At 49.7% G+C, this 19,880-nt stretch overlaps 1 protein-coding gene and 1 long non-coding RNA gene across 5 annotated transcripts in view; both read right to left on the bottom strand.

Annotated features, from left to right (window-relative positions):
• GALNT18 (polypeptide N-acetylgalactosaminyltransferase 18) overlaps nt 1-19,880 on the bottom strand; it is a 353,053-nt gene that overhangs the window by 330,001 nt on the left and 3,172 nt on the right. The gene's annotated exons all lie outside the window — the stretch shown is intronic.
• On the bottom strand, nt 477-18,758 carry LOC149128403 (uncharacterized). Of its 2 annotated transcripts, XR_016231162.1 has the most exons (3): nt 9,783-9,923; nt 8,461-8,580; nt 477-604 (listed from the first exon to the last, which is right to left on the bottom strand). It is a non-coding gene; the product is annotated as an uncharacterized LOC149128403 (long non-coding RNA). The 2 variants fall into 2 exon arrangements; XR_016231164.1 differs by lacking the exons at nt 8,461-8,580; nt 9,783-9,923 and adding an exon at nt 18,624-18,758.

The raw sequence follows: 19,880 nt of genomic DNA, 5'->3' as shown, positions 1-19,880 counted from the left end.
CCTCTGCACCTTGGCAGAATCTCTGCACCACTGCCCTGTGGTCAGGGCCGGAAACAATAGCTTCTCGCAGAGTGACAACCCTCCTCTTCCAGGGAGATGCTGGGTGGGCCACTGGTCACTGGGCTTCTTGGACTGTTGACCCAGCATGGAAACTGCACCTTACACGTGAGCCGCACGGGGCTAATAAAGGTCCAGTAATCTCAGCCTAAGGCAGAGCTTCTGCTGGGTTGCATCAAACAGGCCAGAGGTTGCCCTGGGGGAGAAACAGTGGCTCTAGAATAGAAGCTGGGCTCAAGGGAACCCCCTCTTCTTTTGCATATCTGCCCAAAGTAGAGCTTCTGTCTCACTGGACTGGATTGGGAGGGAGTGAATCAGGGCTCAAATACCACAGACGCTTGCTGTTCTTACTAAAATTTAGCACATTTTCTTGAACATTTCCTCGCTTGATGTATGCCCTTAGGACAACTTCCAGATACTTTAAATAAATTAATTTTATTTTTTAAGATAATTTTCACTAGTTATGTTGGTTCACTGGGGAGAGGATCCACGGAGCTGCTCATACTGCCATTCCAGGAGTGCTTCTCCTAACCCCATGTGATTTGCACTGCCAAAAAAAGAGAGAATCGTTTAGAGAACAGCTGGCTCTATTTACCAGGGCTCTGTTTGCTTCATTGTGACCATATTTTCCAAATTAAAAGTAAGGGGCATGAGGTCTGCCAAGGACTTTGTGCTGCTTCCAGGTACAGGAGTCAAGATGGGCAGTAAATTTCAGAAATACTGGAATGTTCCACTTGTTTATATGGTTTCTGGGGACAGTGGTTCAAAATATTTGAAGCTGGGCTGTCCTCTATAACCTGGGAATATATAGTTGCTAAAATCTGGCTTCCTGAAATGTTGCAAGGGACTCCTGGCTGATAGAAAATCTCCTTCAAAAGAGGACAGTTCTAAGCTGTGTCTTCCCATCAGCCATCACGATTCAGTGTTCGGTGGTTCTCCAAGGACATCAATTAATTCTAATGAGAATTCAACATGGAAAGAACTGTGCTTACGTGGCCCTCAGCAGCCAAGACCAAGTCTTGCCATGTCACACCCACCCTCACAGGCTGTAACCAGGCACCAAATTACCGTCCATGCTAGGGAGGTTTCTCTCTGCAGAGACCTACGACTTTCTCAGTAAAAGCCTAGGCATGTAAAGTAGCCAAGAGGAGTGTGCCCTGGCAGAGGTGCGGGTGGGGAGGAGGTAGGACCGTCTCTGGCACTTCATTCCCAAGTTGTCCTCAAACCTGACTCCCAGTCTCCAGGGGAATCTGGTTTTGAGATGACAGACAGGTCCCATGCCCTCAGCCAGCAGGGCGACATACCCACTCTCCCACCCCCCACTCCCAAAAATATGCATCTGCCTGATTGCTTGAGATTTTGTTCAAATTGAATATGCATTATCTCCATGTTGCCACAAAGCCTATATTTTTAAATGCTCCCACCCAATATTTAAAAATTCCCTTGCTGTCCTTAAAAAGGGTTTTATTGGCACCAGTGTTATTTGATACTTCTGGTTAGCTGGGGAACTCGTGGATCGGGGAGGGACAGACAGTGGGGTGTTGGAGTTACTGCGAAGGACAGCAGGTGTGTTATCTTAGATGGAAAAATTGTGGCTTATGCATGTGTATGTAACCATTCAGGCTGTGGTCTGAGTGATGCTGCTCCCCCAAATCCTTAGGCTGAAATCCTACCCTTTCCAAGGTGGTGGTATTAGGAGGTAAGGCCCTGGGTAATGCCGTCATGAGGGTGGAGCCAAATGAATGAGATTAGCATCCTTATAAACAGGACCCCAGGCAGCTGCCTTGAAAGGGCCATCCCCAGATACCCAACCTACTGACACCTTGACCCCAGACTTCCAGCCTCCAGACCGTGAGAAATAATCGTCTGTTGCCAAGAGGCCACCTCATGCATGGCATCTTTATTACAGTAGCAGCCTGAACGGACCTAGATGCCATGTCTCCATTTAACTAGTAGAAGTCCACGGAAAAGCATGACTGAATGTCTGCTTATCCTTGTCATGTGTCGTCTCCACTGATGTCCCTGTGCAGACCGTGTCATGGGCCTGGCTGGGTCTCAGCATCAGGAAAGTTAGGCAGCTTCGCTCCTCAGCTGCTCCGTTCTTGGACCCGCGCAGCCGGAAGTGGGGAGGGCTCCGGTGGACCAGCGATCTGCTTCCAGTCCTAGCTTCGCTGGGCAGCCCTGGCAGCGTCACACAGGCCGTGCCAGCACCAGGGCTGGAGCCAAGTCTGCCCGACACCAGAAGCCTGCTTCCTTCTCTTCCAGCGCCACGTCTGAGCTGGAGGAAGAACAGCACCCTGCGTTAGCAGCCAGAACCCAGAGCGCCATCGCAGAGCCGTGCAGGAGCTCCCTGGTACTCGCTCCTGCTTTCTCAAACTGGTGAAACCCAAAAAGGCCTCAGCTCCTGAGGCAAAGTAAGAGAGGAAAGGAATTTGGGGAGCTTTGAGGCCCCAGGGCAGAACCAGCTTCACGACAGTCTGGTTTAACCAGCGCAGCCGTGCAGAGAAGCGTAATTAGTTTCCAGGCCCTAGCTTCACTCCAGCAGCCCCCACACCCCAAGGGCTACACAATCTGTTGGACATAAAGAGGAAAATAAAATCACTGCTCTCCTCGGCTGACCCACAGCAACTGCTCCCGGCGGTGGGCAGAAGGTGAGACAGCCACCTGCCTGCCCAGGCAAAGAGGAATGGAATCATCATTTCTAGATGACATTTTCAATTTCTACCCCCCTACACACACCGTGTCCACTAGGCCCTCTTCCACTCTACTGATTAAAAGACTTTTCAAATTGAAAATATCAGCAAATAATAGGAAGGAGGAGCCACAGTCTCATGGTTCTGGCTGCGGGGCTGTTCCCTGCCCATGGTGGCAGCTGGGAGAACCTTCCAGGGTGCATTTCCTGTGCTTGCTGAGCGCAGAGGGTGGAGCAGGTATGCCAGGCCATGGGGAGGGTCCACACCACGAGTGGACAGCTCTGCAGGAGGCCACCAGACAACCAGGATTGCCAGCCCTGCTCCTGTGCCACCTGCTCCGGAGATGTCCCAGGGCAGACTGGGTGTCTCAGTGCCTCCCCCTGGCTGCCCAGGATTCCTGCCTCTGTCTCTGAGTGTGAAAGAGCAAAGGCCAGTGCACTCCTACCCCGTGAGACAGAAGGATTCATTCTGGGGTTCTCACAGGCCCCAGCAGGAGACCCAGGGAAAAGGGAAAGCCAGAGGCCGACGTTCCCTTCCTGTGGAGCCCTGGGAATTCTTGTTCATTTCCAGACATGAGGTTCTGCTCTGTCCCTTCTCTCTGCTCTCCAGGTATCCATGAACATGACCTCAACCCCACCCCTCCTCGACACAGGAACACAGGCACAGCTGCCTATTTCCTGGCTTTCTTCTCTGCTTTGGGTGCAGACTTATTTTTCCCGTCTGTACCCACATGATTGTTCCAGTTTGAAAGTGACCACAAGCGACAGCTTTATTAAGACGAGGACGTGGAGGGTCCCCTGAAGGCTTCAGGCTTCTCACCAGCTGAGCCCTGGGGGATCTCGGTGCAGGAAAGCACACTGTACACACACACACACACACACACACACACACCCCACTGAGCTTCCGCTTCCCTTTGATTAACCCTCGAAACAGCAGTGTAAGCCACGCAGCGCTGGCAGACCCCAGGAGTGCACCAAAAGGCAGACGCAGCAAGAGCAAGGCCGTGCAGAAGCCACACCCGAGCCTGGGAGGGTGAGAACTGCTTGCCAGTTCCCTGAACTCTTGTCCAGCAGCCACAGACCTGGGTGCGAATCCTGCCACTGCCTCTCCCGGGGAGGCTCTGAGCAGGCCTGATTATTTACTCATTTAGTCTCTCAACGAATAACCCCCTTAGGCTCCGCCACGTACCAGGCACTCTCTGGAATGCTGGAAAATGGAAAAAGCAGGGCTCACTCTCTACCTTTGAGGAACCCACAGTGTAAAAGGAAGTGCAGATGGATGATTATAGCACAATTTTCTCATCTCTAAAATGGGCCAATGTTTTCTCAGGCTTATATTAAGGATTAAATAACATGAACTGAATTAAACAGTGCCAAGCATACAGTAGGTGCCTGATACATGTCTGTTTTCCCTCTTGCTGTTTTTCCTCCATCTCCTTGCTGTAAAGTCTCTGTTCCTCCCTCGTTGCTGCACTGCTCTGGTTCGAAAGGCTGGGTAGAAGCTCCATCCCCAGACAGAACCAGGAACCATAATGCACAGACCAGACCCAAAGAGTGCCAGGCCCTGCTCAACACTGCTGGGTCCTTCATCCAGAGGATGATCCCAGGTGGTGGGGTACAAGCCTTATGAACCCAGGCAGGGCAAGAAGGCAGGAACTGCGCCCCCCCCCCCTTAGAAAGAACCAGGGAGTCTGTCCACACCCTTGTGCCTTATGTACCTGGATTCATCTGAGAGTACACGAGGTACTTCGAAATGTTTGTGGAAAATGGAATTTAGAGATAAGACCATGCATAGCTTTTCCATAATATGCATTTTCCATAAACTTTTTGAAGACCCTCCTCCCCCACCCCCGGCCCCATGCATGGCTTCCAAAACCGTTTGCACCAAAACAAACTTATCTTTCCATTCCACTTTTCCACAAACATTTTGTCACGTCTTCTCAACCGAGGATTTACCTCCCCACTGCAGAAATGCCTGCAGTTGAGGGAAGTTACTGGGCATGGAGGCAAAGTTCCCAGACTTGGGTTCGGGACCAGTGGATCCCCATCCCAGAGCCTGCAAGGCCCAGCAGAGCATCCGCGGGAAGTCACCAAGTTGTGTTGGGTCGGAGATGCCTGGGCAAATAGTCTGGGAAGAGGGTACTGATGCTATTCCCAGCTCTGGCTTGTTCTGACTCCACACCCAGACGACAGCCTTCACAACTGAGTTACGATGTCAGGCCTGCCAAGGGAGGAAGGTTCGCCCTGCTCTGCTGCTATGTGAGCAAAGAGGGATGACTGCTGCACTGAGCTGCACGGCGCAGTACTGAAAGTTTCTGGGACAGGTGTCGGCACAGAAGTTAAGACACCATCTGGGACGCCTGCATCGCACATCAGAGGGCCTGGGGTTGAGTCTACCCCAAGCCCAGCTTCCTGCTCACGTGCATCCTGGGAGACAGCAGGTGATGGTTCAGTTAGTTGTGCCTGAGACACTTGTTGGGGTTGAGTTCTTGGCTCCTAGTTTCAGCCTGGCACAGCTCTGGCTGTTTGGGATTTGAACATCAGATGCAAAAATACAACTCACTCTCTCTCTCTCTCTCTTTCGTCTCTCTCTTCCACTTCCCTCTTTAAGATAAATAATATAAATAATTATAATTTTTAAAAATATTCTAACATTTACCAGGATGTAATTTACTAGACATTTTATTTTTCTGTTACAAAGACCAGTGAATACTTTCTGTATTTCTAAAGTCATTACAAACCTAAAAATACTTGTGCTGTTTTGCTTTAAAAAATGGCTCTTGCTGGAGAACATTCGAAATTCACAATCATATGGTCTCATGAAAGTAAAATAATTGTTTTTATTATTTTTGAAGGCTTGCTACCAACAAGTGCTCAAAACAACTCCTGCTAATCAAGAAATAAGTTTACTGCCCAGGAAGTATCACAATGAATTACTAAAATCTCCTTTAATAAAAAAATGCAAAACCATCCCTCAGTATTCTGCTGTCACTAGAAAGGAATCTTTTTGACAAGGACTTTGTGTACTTAAGTAGATAAGCACTTTTTAAAAATGCAGTGTGTACCTTCCCATATGTGAAACTAGATCTTTCTCCAAGTTGTAAAGAATGTGTATTAGAACTATATCATGCGGCTGGCGCCGCGGCTCACTAGGCTAATCCTCCGCCTTGCGGCGCTGGCACACCGGGTTCTAGTCCCGGTCGGGGCGCCGGATTCTGTCCCGGTTGCCCCTCTTCCAGGCCAGCTCTCTGCTATGGCCGGGGAGTGCAGTGGAGGATGGCCCAAGTACTTGGGCCCTGCACCCCATGGGAGACCAGGATAAGTACCTGGCTCCTGCCATCGGATCAGCACGGTGCGCCGGCCGCAGCACGCCGGCCGCAGCGGCCATTGGAGGGTGAACCAACGGCAAAGGAAGACCTTTCTCTCTGTCTCTCTCACTGTCCATTCTGTCTGTCAAAAAAAAAAAAAAAAAAAAAAAAAAAACTATATCATGCAACAAAATGCACATTTGGTTGGGGAGGAAGAAAGAGATGATTAAATTGAATCTTCCTGATGATCGTCTGAAATCACATGGACCTGCCTGGGATCAACACTATAAACCACATTGCTCTGAGTTCCATCAAATCCACTGTGGCAGGAAGATTGGCTGATGTGGCTGCAACTCCGTCTGGAGGGTGATGCAAGAAGAGACCAGTCTCTCCTCAAGAAGACCCCTTCTCCCAGCGGGCTGGGAGATCAGACTCAGGAGCCAGGAGACGGGACAGCGTGCAGTCCTCCCCCTCCAGCCAAGGTCTCAGCCACCCTGCACATCCCCACCCTTGTCGGCTGCGGGCTGCAACACCAAATAGGTTCTACAAAACAAATATGAGGGTCCTCAAAACGTTCATGGGAAATGCAGAGTATTGGAGAAAACAAACCTATGCATAGATTTCAAAAATGTTTACATCAAAAATCTTACCTTTTGAGAGCAGGCACCTACCCTAGCCATTAAGACACCTGAGCACCTGGGTTCAGACTCTGGCTCCTGACTCCAGCTTCCTGCTGATGCAGACCCTGGGAGCTGGCAAGGATGACTCGGGGAATCTGGTTCTTCTTTCAACATCAGGAGACCCAGACTGCATTCCCAGCTCTTAGCTCCAGCTTCAGTCCTGCCCAGTCCTGGCCAGGAGGGCACGCGGTGAGTGAACCAGCAGACAGGCACTCTGCCTGTTCTCCCTCTTGCTCTCACTCTCTTTTTGAAAATAAGCCCATCTCTTAATTCCATTTTCTTTTTGGATCTCTCTCAGATTTTTCCAAAACCCAAGGGCAGGTCCCCAGGCTGGCGGTCTCAGGACTTCAAAGCAGCCGTCAGTCCCACGGAGTGGCCCTGGGCAGGTGTGACAGGCTGTCCTTAGGGCGCCCCTCGGAGCTCACGTATGGCTCTCTCAGGCTTGATTAAACAGGGGAAGCCCTAGCTGGCTGCACTGGGCCAGGGCTCAACTTCCGTCTCTAAGCCTCACAGCCGGAAGAGATCTTCCTGAGCACATTTTTCACATAAGCTCCAAAAAGGAAAGACAGCGGGAACAGAGGAAAGACAGACCCAGCTCTCCCCTGCGCCCCAGCCCCTGGAGGCAGCATGGGTGCCTCCCTGTGCATCACCTCATTTCATCAGCACAATCCTGCGGTGGGCAAGAAGTGTCCTCACTTCTACAGTTGGGGAAACTGAGGCACCAGAAATGAACAGACTCGGCGAGCCCTCCCCACATAGACGGCAGCTACTGGTTTTGTTTAATAACCAAACTTGCCCTCTCAAATCTTCCCTGCTCCACTCCTCTAAATCCTCTTTATTCTTCAAAGACGTCCCGGTAACCCCCGTGAAGTCTCTTCTGACAGCTCCTGCTCCCAGAATTCCATTTAACCTTCATCATGTCTGTCAGTGTGCATAGAGCCTCAACCGCTTCTCGCTTTGCCTTCTCAGTCAGCTTGAGGAGCTCTTTTAGGAAAAGGGACTGGGTCCTGGGTGGTTTGTCATTTCCCACGCAGCGCCAAGCCCATGAGTGGTACCTAGGGAGCAGCCACAGAGCAGCCTGGACTGGTGCCTTTAAACACTGGGCGTGGGTGGCACCGGGTGCGGTGGTGAGGGTGCCCCTTGGGACACCTCTGTCCCATCCTGGAGCTGCCTGAGCCCACGGCCGCCTCTGCTTCTGATTCCAGGCTCCTGCTAATGTGCATCTTAGAAGGCAGCAGATGATGGAAAGCTCAAACACTAGGGATCTCCACCACCCACACGGAAACCAGGCCAAGTTCTGGACTTGTGGCATTGTTCTAGCCCAGCCCAGACTGTTGTGGGCATTTGAGAAAGGAACCAGCCAACGGAAGACCTCACTTTGTCTATCTGTCTCTGTCTCTGTCTCTCTTTGCCTTCCAAACAAACTAAAATAATTTTTTAAACTTTTTAAATAAAATTAAACTTAAAAATAAAGAAAAACTTGGATTCTCTGCCCTCCCCCTTTCTGGTGGCCCTCCAAGCCCTCCAGAGCAATCCTTCTACAATGCCTCTGAGGCTGTACAACCAGCTCCATCTGGCCTCACCCCCCTCTCCTTTCTCCCACCATCACTCTGCCTCATCCACACTGGCCACCCTACTGTCACTCAAACACACCAGATGCATCCCTGCCTCAGGGCCTTTGCACTGGCTGTTCCCTTAGTCACATACATGGCTCACATCTTACCTTCTTCAACTCTTGGTGCTTGTGGAAGATCCCCAAGCAGCTTGATCCATTGCAATCCCTTCATATTTTCGTCTTTGTTCCGTCGATACACCCTCAGCACTGATGGGTGCTGAAGAAATGCTTGTTGAATGAAGGAAGACTCTGAGCATGTGACTGAAAGTTGTTCAAAGTCCCGCCCCAACAGGGAGTACCGGAATCTGGAGGTACACCTGCAGTTTCTCCCAGCCACCCACAGGGATCCATTTCCTGCCCAGGCCCAATCCCTAACAAATAATGCCAGCCTTGGGGTCATGTTCTACACCTACCCACAGAGCTAGGGGCCCGCTATTCTGTACATTCCACTCCAAATATTCTATTCCCTCTCTTTAATGGAAGTTGCCGGCAGGCCTGGCCATGTCTGCTGTTTCCTTTCTTTGTGCCAGTCCCCTCTTAGGGTTCCATACCCAACCCCATGCCCTGAAAAGAGAGGACCCCCAAGGAAAGCTATGGCTGGGATGAGTGCGGGAGGTGCTCTTGTCCACACTATGTCCTCTCCTGGAAAGATGTGACATTACTGGCTGTGAACAGGCACACCTGGGGCACCTCTCAGCTTCCCAGAGGGCTGAGGCCAGGCGGGCTCCCAGCACAGGTATCCCCCACGTCTCCAGGGAGAGAGTTTGCCAAGGAGCCACTCGCCAGTAACCCATTTTGGGGCCCTGGGCTCTCAAGAGGGCTGCCTCCAGCCTCGCCTGCAACCTCTCTGTTGGGGAAAGGAGTGAGCTTGTTTCCTCCTGGTCAGCATCCTCCAAGCAGAAAAGCAAGAGGGCCTGGCCCCTTACTTTGGGCTGAAGAGAGGCAATAGGGGGTCTGTCTCTCACCAGCTGCTTGCACACGCTAAGTACAATCACCAAGCCTCGGAGGTAAAACAAGGGTGGTAGCCTCCCCGCACAGGGCTGCAGGCTGGGGCCGGCACGAGGCGGCGCCTGCCACTCAGCACGTAGCAGGTGCTCCACGTGTGCCGACTGCCCCCTCTCCGTCTCTTTCCAGATGAGTTCAGTCCTGTATCCACAGCCCTCCCTCCCCGGTTTCCTCCCTGTGCTGATGAAAGCCCCCTCGGGTCACCTGCCACTGCACTCCATTTATAACACAAATCCTCAAGTTCTAACCATTAAAAAAAAAAAAAAAGCCTGGCCTGGTTATAGAGTTGGAGGGTCTGACTCCTGATTCCAGCATATTACACTTCCCTCCATGCAGTCTTTCAGAAACTAAAGCGAATCAGAGGATCAGCTTGTTATTAAAACGAGCTTTAGAAGCTGAAGAAACCAAAATGGTACAAGACTCACTTCTCCAAGCCCGAGCAACTGACAGGCAGGTAGGAAGCCTCCTCACCCCGCTCCTACTCCTTGCAGCTCCTTCCTTCCCTTCAGGGAAAGATGATGATTAATTAGACAAAGCCTGCTCCACTTGTTGAAATCCTTTGAGGCAGGAACCACATAAACACCGAGCATTATAACTGCAGTAAAGAACTCCAGGAACTCCTCTGCCTGGGGACGCGAAACAAGGCACAGCTAAATAAATCTGCAACGGAAGATCAGAAAGGATCTTCCACATGGATAATAGAAAATGTCACCAGCATAAACAGGAAGAGAGATTAGTCCAATAAAGGGAAAAAAGCCCCCTTTGTGGGGGCTCCAGGAAGATTTTTGCTTACTTTAAACTTTCCAGCATATAACTCACACGGTTATTAATACAGACTCCTACTGTTTTGGGCAAATAAACAGCTGCTGATGTTTTGTGCCCAAACCACTTTATTAGAGCTTTCCTTTACAGCAATTGTTTCTTCCTTTCCAAATCCTACGAGGCTCAGACAGCTGAAAATAAGGCAGAGCAAACAACAAAGGAGAGAGGAGGCAGCCTCTGTCGGCGGGGCTGCTGGGACCCTCACGGCCTCCTCTATTGCTCTTCAGGAAAGGCAGCGTTCAAGGGCAGTGAACAGAAACAGAGCGGTGTCACCAGGAGAGCTGCTTCTGCCCCGGGCCTGGGACTGACTGCCGAACAGAAGGCACTGAGAGAAACCCCGGTGACCAAGCATCAGGTATACCCAGGGCTTCCCTGCCCATACATCTGCGTGTACGGGCCTATTTTATTCGTTTTTGAAAATATTTATTTATTTGAAAGGTACAGTTAGAGAGAGAAAGGGAGAGAGAGGGAGGGAGAGATAGAGAGAAAGAGGGGGGGAGAGAGAGAAAGGGAGGGGAGAGAGAGAGAGGGAGAGAGAGAGGGAGGTGGGAAAGAGAGAGAGGGAGAGAGAGGGAAGGAGGGGGGAGAGAGAGGGAAGGGGAAAGAGAGAGGGAGGGGAGAGAGAGAGGGAGAGAGGGAAATCTTCCATCTGCTGGTTCACTCCCCAAATGGCTGCAACGGCCAGGACAGGAGCTTCCTCTGTGTCTCCACGTGGGTGCAAGGGCCCAGTGACTTGGGCCATCTTCCACTGCTTTCCAAAGCACTTTAGCAGGGAGCTGGATCAGAACTGAAGCAGTCATATGAGATGCCAGCCCTGTAGGCCATGTCTTAACCCTCTGCACCATAGTGCCAGCTCCACGTACAGGTTTAAAACAGAGAAAGTCTGGCCTGGTACTGTGACGCAGAGGGTTAAAGATCTGGCCTACGGTGCCAGCATCCCATATGGGTGCCAGTTCGAGTCCCGGCTGCTCCACTTCCAAACCAACTCTCTGCTATGGCCTGGGAAAACAGAAGATGGCCCAAATGCTTGGGCCCCTGCACCCATATGGAAGACCCGAAAGAAGCTCCTGGCTTCAGATCAGCTCAGCTCTGGCCACTGAGGCCATTGGGGAGGGAACCAGTGGATGGAAGACCTCTCTCTGTCTCTCTGGCTCTACCTCTCTCTGTAACTCTTTCAAGTAAATAAAAAAATATTTAAAAAAAAAAATTAAAAAGGGCACATAAAAAGAGCACCTGACTCCACAGTGATCCATGGTAATCCAGGAGAGACAGCTCTCACAGCCTCTGTAACAGCACCAGACACCCACCCAGACCGTGACCTCGTCCCTCTGCCACCCTGTGTGCGACAAGCCACACCCCCTGTCTGGCTCCCTCTCTTGCTGCTCTCCCACTTGACTTGAGGCCTTTGAGCCCACACTTGAACACAGTCTTGGGTGAAATTTTCATTTTCTCTTCTCTTCTGCAGACAGCACAGACCCTGGAGACAGCTTCCCTTCTGCACCCCGGCCACCCATCAGCCCTGCGACCTTGGGCAAACACCTCCCACTGCTGTGACAAAACTGGGTAAGGCTGGGTAAGACATAGGAAGTGTGTTTACTTTACAGTTTAGAGGCCAAACGTCCAGGATGAAGGGGCCGCATGGAGTCAGCCTTTGGGGACAGCCCCTTGGCTGCCTCCCAACATGGCGGATGGCACCACAGTGGGTGCGGGAGGGAGACAGCAGTCTCCAGGGAGACAGGAAGCCAGAGACCCAGGAGCCGGGCTTGCTCCTTCCTAACACTCATCTTTGTGGGAACTAACCAGGGTTCCTGGAGAACTTCATGAATCCCTGTGGAGGGTATTTCCTCCAGCAACCCAATCACCTCCTACCATGCCCCACCTCCTATCGGTTCTGCCACCTTTCCGCATCACTGCACCGAGACCAAGCTGCCAGCCCTGAACCTTTGAGGGCCACACACAAATCCTATCCAAAGCATGGCACTCTTTAAGTCTTAATTTTCCCACCTCCAAAATCCTACTTCAATCACCTTGCAAAAAGGAAAAGGAAAAGGAATCACTGATTTAAAAAAAAAATACATTTTTCTCTTTAAATAACATAAATTAAATAACCTTGCAGGACAGCACCTAGCCAGCTCTGACATGCACGAGCAGTTTTCTTCCTCCATGTCCTTGATTCAATCAAACCGCAATTGTTGCTACGCCTGTTGCTCTAAAATCAATTGACAGTTTGTCTAAGATTCCCATTTGTCACTTCAACTGTCTCTTTAGTGTTCTTATTCCACACTCGTTGGCCCAGGCGATTTTGCTACTGTTCCCCTAGGCTCCCAGATGTCATTAGCACGACACTTTTAGCCCAAGCTTCAGGTGCCATCCAGCCAGACTTCCTGAATTGCCCACCCGCTCCTCTAGGATCCCGATGGCCCTACACTCTAGACTCCCAGAGCTCAGAGACAGACAGCATGTCAGACTGGAGGAGCCCACAAGCTCCAGAGCTGGTTCGGGGCCGCGCTCCACCCAGGACCCGGGCAGCAGGCACCCATTTGCACCACACGCCGTCCCCAAGGTGAGCGGTGCAGACGCTGCTTCTCTGGCTCTTCCCACTGTACCTGCGTGAGCTCCTGGAGGACAGTGGTGGTGGATCAGAGCCCAAAGAGGTGCACCTGCGGGCTCCGATGCCGTCTCAGGGGTGACTTCCCAGGAAGCCTCTCAGTGTCTCGCCGGGGCCGGATAACAGGAATTTTGACTAACACCATTAAGGGAAGCCTCACTACCCAAAAATAAACCTTCAGAAAACAGAAATTCAATGTCAGGCAATGAAAAAGAACTACCTCTCAGAACTGCATACCCACTGGGATGATCTGTCTAGCAATATATTTTAATCCACCGTCATGTAGCCATAAAAATTACCGAAGCTTTAGCCTTCTGATAACCAGGAACCCTTCTGCTTAAAGCTTCAGTTGGCTGCACCCAGCAGGGTCCAGCAGGGGTACGCAGACCCACCCAGAGGTTTCCAGAATGCCAGTTTCCTCAATCACTGCCACAACATACTGTATTCTGGAGCACTTGTGAGGTAATTTGTTATTAACTGTAATTTAGTAGCAAAACATATGAATGATTAACTTTGCGTAAATTAAAGAGATTTCAAGGTTATCGCATTCCTTTGCATACTAATACGGTTCCGTGAGTGGGAAGGGAAGGGGTGGAGTGAGAATGAAGGCAGCGTGCTGGGACAGGCAGCAGCCTGGCCCGCCCCGGGGCCCCTGCCCTGCGTGTGAAGGCATGTGTGTCAGGAACGGGGGTGGGGTGGGGGCAAGCAGACGCACTGAGGAATGCAGCCGACTGTGACCCCAAGGCACAGTGGATTTGTTGAGAAAACAGTGGTAGGAGCCATGGGATGGCTGAATCACTGCCAAGTTCAAGGCAGGTTACCCAGCCCTCAAGAGACTTCCACGCCCAGCGTAAAAAGCCCAGCCCACCATTCACTGACTTGGAGCATCACCAGCAGAGCTCATCCACAACGCCTCTTCTCCCCACCCCAGTGCCTGCCCAACCTGTACAGACTTCTGCCCCTCCAGCTCCATGCACAGTCCTCTCTCTCTCTCCCCAAGCCCCACCTTGCTGCCTGCTGGCGGCATTCATCACTCAGGACCTCCGTACATCAGCTCCAGCAGGACTGCCCTCCAAGAGGCTCCGCAAGGCAGCCTCGCTGCTCCCAGGCTCCCAGACAGAACCCAAGTGAGACCCTCAATGCAGCCCCAGGTCAAGACTATAAATAGTCCACTCAGCTCTGCAGGTGAAGTGAGGTCAGACATCCTGTAGGATGGTGATGAAGACGCTGCAGTAGCCTTGCTATAGGTCTCTGCATTCCAGCGGTACCCGTGAAAACAGATTAGCCCAACCCAAGTGACTGAAGCCAACCTCCAAGGCCGGAAAGCAGGCTGTGCTTCTCTGACATTTTTCATTCTGAATTCTCCTTGAGATTCTACACCTACCTACTTATCAAGGGCAAATAACAATTCACGTCAAGTGAGTGGGAAAGAATGTAGAATTCATTCATTTTACAGCCTACACACTTAGGGCTAAAAATGAAAATTCTCTGACCATGGGGAAAAAAAGTTATACAACTTTGGCAAGGTTTGTCTGCTGCACAAAGATGTGGGCCTGGGCTGGTCACCAAGGCAATTAGGCTCAACCTCTAAGCCGTGCTATTCAACGCTCGCTAAATATCAATCACCATCCCAACACAATTCCATCTGCCACTGTGCACGCCGAAAGACAAACAGCTTCACTATTTAAATGACATCCTTTCCTCAAATAAACGCCAAGCACTCAGCAAACAATCCGTCCTCTTCTTCACAAACCCTGCCCCACAAAGGACCAGATGAGGACACCAGCTAATTCGAGGTGATGTCCAAAAGCTAGAACCGCCAAGCCTAGGGCATCTTCTGATTCTTGGAGGCCATCTAAGGTTTGCAACTCAGCAAACAGAGCAATCTGCTGTTAGGGACCCGATGTGCATTAATATGCACACCAAATGCCTAATAAAGTTTCAGGAAACAAAATGCAGCTAATAACCCATTTCTCCCATTGTTGGGATGATCTTGATTTGGTGAAGTGAGATAATGGATTTAGAAATTAGTCATATAATGTAATACATTATTAATCATGGTATTCATGAGGGAAAATAGATGCTGAAGGAACACCACCCAGGAATTCACTTTCCTTTTAGCTTTGTTTACTCTCTTGAATTCTTCCTGCTTCCATCATCCCTCACCAGAATGTAACAGTCTGATCTTCCCTCTCTTCCCCAGTGATTTTCAACCTGTTTCTGAAGAAGCAGAGGCTGCTAAATAATGACATGTTTTAGAGAACACAGTAACAGGGAGCGTGCAAGTTACAGGGAGGGAGGGAGCCCAGAGGTGGGGCCTGGGAGACCCCTCCGGAGCCTTTTACCTCTTGGGTCCCTATTGAACCTTCTTTCTAGAAGGTTTGGGGTGCCTGGGGACACAGTGGGAAAACTACTCCCCTAGACCATCTATGCAAAACAATCAGTGTATACGTAGCATGTAAGGCAGGCGCGATGGATAGAGATAGCTATAAATAAAACACAGATGTAAAATACACAAACATGGATAAAAGAGAAGAATGGGCAAAGGACACAGCAGTTCTCACAAAATGAAGGCAAACATGTAGGTGGGGGGAAACAGCCTACGGTCATCAGAGGAAGACAAATTAACAGAATAGTGTGTTTGACAGCAATTCCATTGGCCCAGAAAAATTGGATGATGACACCAAGACTGGCCAAGCTCCATTACACTGGTACAGTAACACTACTGTCAGCCGCTCTGTAACAAGTCCTTCCTTTTGGACAACAGTTTTCATAAAAATGTCCACAGTAATTTTTGTTTTTTCTTTTAATTTGAGAGGCAGCAAAAGAGAACCCCTATCTGCTGGATCACTTTTCAAATGCCCACAACAAAGCCAGGAGCCAGGGATTCAGTTCAGTTCTCCCACACGGATGGCAGGAGCCCACATACTGGACCCATTCTCACTGCCTCCCTAGGTCCACATTAGCAAGAAGCTGGAGTCAGGATCCTGGGCTGGGGATGAACTGCAGGCTCTGGGATGCGGGATATGGACGTCCTGGCTGGCATCTCGACTGCTGGCCAAAGGCCTGTCCCACTCGCGCTCTGAGTCACTGCTCACCCCCCTTCTGGAAACATGGCGGGACTATGGAAGGTCCATGGGAAACCGGAATTACAAGATGCATTTATCTGAATGCAAACTTTGATAATCCATGCATAGTCTTTTTCATATTACACATTTTCCATGAACTTTTTGAAGACCCCTGTACATCTTGAAAATAATTCAAAAGAAAAGAAAAAAAAAATGAGGTGAAGACATTGACTTCTGCTGAGAATGTCCAACAATAGGGAAGTGGTTGTCTCAACAATGGCACAGGATGTGAGAATACTATGCAACCATTAACAACACAGTAACAGTTCTCCTAAACACCCCCACCTTGGTCCACTCTCCACATCCACTGGGCTTTCCATTTTCTCTGTCCAACAAACCCCACACCTCTGTCCCTCCATGTGGCCCCTTCTCAACCACTGTGGCTCCCAATCACCTCCCCCCTACCCCTGCTGGGCTGGTTCCCAGACATGTTTACACCATTCAGACTTGTCACTGTAACCACCCAATTTAATTATATATGAAATCTGACTGCTAAAGCAATGAGAGTTGCTGTTTCTAAGAAAATTAATTTAAATGCTTTGGTAAGACTAAACCAAAGGTTGTCACTGACATCGCAGTCAAATTACATGTGAGAAAAATTACTGCAAAAGGTCAAACAAAGATCACAAAAAAAACTAGGCTACTGTACAGAGATACCATCATTAGTACCTTTCAGCTCCCAGTGAATTTTAAAGAAAACAGAACTAGAATCAGACTTGGTAAACAGGATGTCATAGGAGCTGTTTGTGCCAGGAAGATGAGCCGAATACCGATCGGCAATCCACCCCAAAGACAGTGCTCTGGCCTGACATCAAAGGACTGGCACATGAACCTACATGAAAACCAGATGCTTTAATTACATAATTTCAAAACACTATCGTTTAATGCATGTTTGTAACATTCCCCTTCCTTCTCCTCTCTGACCAGGATTTCATGAGCGGGCTGTGTGGAAGAGAGGAACCCATTGTCCTTTGCCAGCAACACTGGACCACATGGACTGAGAGTGGCTCCAAGCACCGTGACCTCCGACTACTGCCCCAGTGCAGTGCCTCGCCCAGATTACATCCCTAGTAACTAAACGTTGAGCCAGGGAACTATGTAGCAAACATGAAAAAATGCTCCTAACAAAAAGAAAATTTTAAAAAGGCAGACTACAAGATTACACATAAATCATAACTATACCTTCATTTTAAAATATGGGGGCAGGGGCCAGCATTGTAGTTAAGCTGCCACTTGCGACACCAGCATCCTGTACCAACACCTGTTGGAGACCTGGCTGCTCCACTTACAATCCAGCTCCCTGTTAACACATCTGGGAAGACAGCAGATAATGGCCCAAGTGCTTGGGCCTCTGCCACCCTTGTGGGAGACCTGGATGGAGTTCCAAGTTTCTAGCTCTGGTCTGGCCCAGCCCTGGCTATTGCAGCCATTTGGGGAGCCGACCAGCAGATGGAAGATTTCACTCTCTCTTTCTCTCTCTCTCTCTCTCTCTCTCTGAAATTCTGCCTTTCAAATAAGCAAATAAGCCTTAAAAAAAAAAAAAAAAAAACTTCAGGGGGCTGGCACTGTGGCGTAGTGGGTAAAGCCAGCATCCCATATGAACACCGGTTTGAGTCCCAGCTGCTCCACTTCCGATCCAGCTCTCTGCTATGGCCTGGAAAAGCAGTAGAAGATGGCCCAAGTCCTTGAGCCCCTGCACCCATGTGGAGACCCAGAAGAGGCTCCTGGTTCCTGGCTTCAAATCAGTGCAGCTCCAGCTGTTGAGGCCATCTGGGGAGTGAACCAGCAGATGGAAGACCTCTCTCTCTCAGCCTCTGTCTCTCTGTAACTCTGCCTTTCAAATAAATAAATCAATCTTGTAAAAAAAAAAAAAAAAACCTGCAGAGGCAAATAGACAAGGCTAGTAAAGAATATTCAAAATGCAAAATAGTTATTAGGGCAGAATGAATTACGGACAATTTTATACATTTTAAAATACTTTCTGTGGGGTAGGTGTTTGGTGCAGTGGTAACTGCCACTTGGGATACCCACATCCTAAGTCAGAATGTCTGGTTTGAGTCTGGGCTCCACTTCCAATTTCAGCTTCCTGATAATGTGCACCCTTGAAGGTATCGGTGACTGTGGCTCAATGACTGAGTTCTGGGCGCCAGGCTTCAGCTGGTCCAGCCCTAGTTGTTGAAGACTTTGGGGGAGCGAACCAGTGGATGGGAGATTTCTGCTTCTCTGCCTTTCAAATAAACTGAAAATAAACAAATTTTTTTTCTTAACATTAGCACATTACTTTCTAGATTCAACAAGATCCTAACCAGAAAAAGGAGAAAGTCATTTTTGCTTTTGACAGTGAATTAGCAATTCCATTCCCCTAAGTTCTCCAACACTTGGGTCTCCTTCAGCAAACTCTCTACCTCTGCCACCTGTCTCACCCATCTGATCTTTCTCCTCCTAGAACCAAACCTGTAATGACACTTATTTTGTGTTTCCAAGCTATCAGGATCCTTTTTTTTTTTTTTTTTTAATCTGAAGTTTTCTACCCTCTCGTTTAACATCTATTTGGTTGGGGGGAAAAAAACTCAAAATTGCAATTTACATTCCCAAGAGATTCTCAAACACCATCTAATTAAATCATTCAATCAGAAAACAAATTAAAATGAAATATCACTGCAACCCCCAAGAGGAAAATAAACTTTTCAGTCATGACGAGAACAGACCTCTAGGGTGACGCTCCAAAGCCTCTTCTAATTGCAAGTCCTTCTGAACATCCTGCGGAACATTTTGTGACATTTGCAGCTTCCGGGACGACTTCCCTTCCTCCGGAAAGAGGAGCCTGAGCACGCCTCTGGAGCAAAACATGTTCTTTGCAGAAGGTAATGCTCTCATTAATGACTAATTGGTGCACTAGGCCTCTGCCGGAGTACTCTCTCATTCACCCACTCACCCATCCAACGCCTACTCTCTGCAGAACACGCCAGGGTGTGCAACAAACACGAGGTGAATGGCACCTCTGCCTCTCGCCAGGAAACCAAACCAAACCCTGAGCCCCGAGTCCTTCCATGGACAGCGTCTCCGAGTGGGAAAGCTGCCGATGCCATCGCCCCCACCGTCCTCTGAAGTCTTAACTCTCACATTCACTTCCACCATCATCAACTGGTTCCAGGGAACCCTTCTCACCTGGGGGCCCCAGGAGAGAGCAGAGCACGTGGTTAGGAATTTAGACTCTGAAGCCACACTAGCTGTGTTCAAACCCCTTTACTACCAAGAACCACTGATATGACCCTAGACAATTCATGGAACCTCTCCGGGCCTTGGTTTCCACATATGTTGAATGGGGCTATTATCACCTACCTCACAGGGCTGTGTAGACTAAACAGTCAACACATGGAAAGCATTTAGAAGAGGGTCCAGCGTATAACAGGTGCTATATAATTCTTCCTTTTTTTTTTTTTTTTACAGGCAGTTAGACAGTGAGTGAGAGAGAGAGAGACAGAGAGAAAGGTCTTCCTTCCATTGGTTCACCCACCAAATGGCCACCACAGCCGGCATGCTGTGCCGATCCGAAGCCAGTAGCCAGGTGCTTCCTCCTGGTCTCCCACGCAGGTGCAGGGCCCAAGCACTTGGGCCATCCTCCACTGCCTTCCCAGGCCACATCAGAGAGCTGGACTGGAAGAGGAGCAACCGGGACAGAACCGGCCCCCCAACCAGGACTAGAACCCGGAGTGCCAGTGCCACAGGTGGAGGATTAGCCTAGTGAGCCGTGGCGCCAGCCATTTTTTCCTTCTTATTATTTTTTTAAAAAATTTTATTTATTTACTTATTTGACAGGTAGAGTTGCAGATAGCAAGAGAGACAGAGAGAAAGGTCTTCCTTCCATTGGTTCACCCCCCAAATGGCCGCTATGGCTGGCACTGTGCCAATCCAAAGCCAGGAGCCAGGTGGGAAACCCGCTGGTCTCCCACGTGGGTGCAGGT

Source organism: Oryctolagus cuniculus, chromosome 1, assembly GCF_051225735.1.
Source record: "Oryctolagus cuniculus isolate XC-2025 breed Fujian yellow rabbit chromosome 1, ASM5122573v1, whole genome shotgun sequence".
Classification (NCBI taxonomy): domain Eukaryota; kingdom Metazoa; phylum Chordata; class Mammalia; order Lagomorpha; family Leporidae; genus Oryctolagus; species Oryctolagus cuniculus.
Note: the sequence above shows the minus strand (reverse complement) of the source record. Positions and strands in the feature narration are given on the sequence as shown.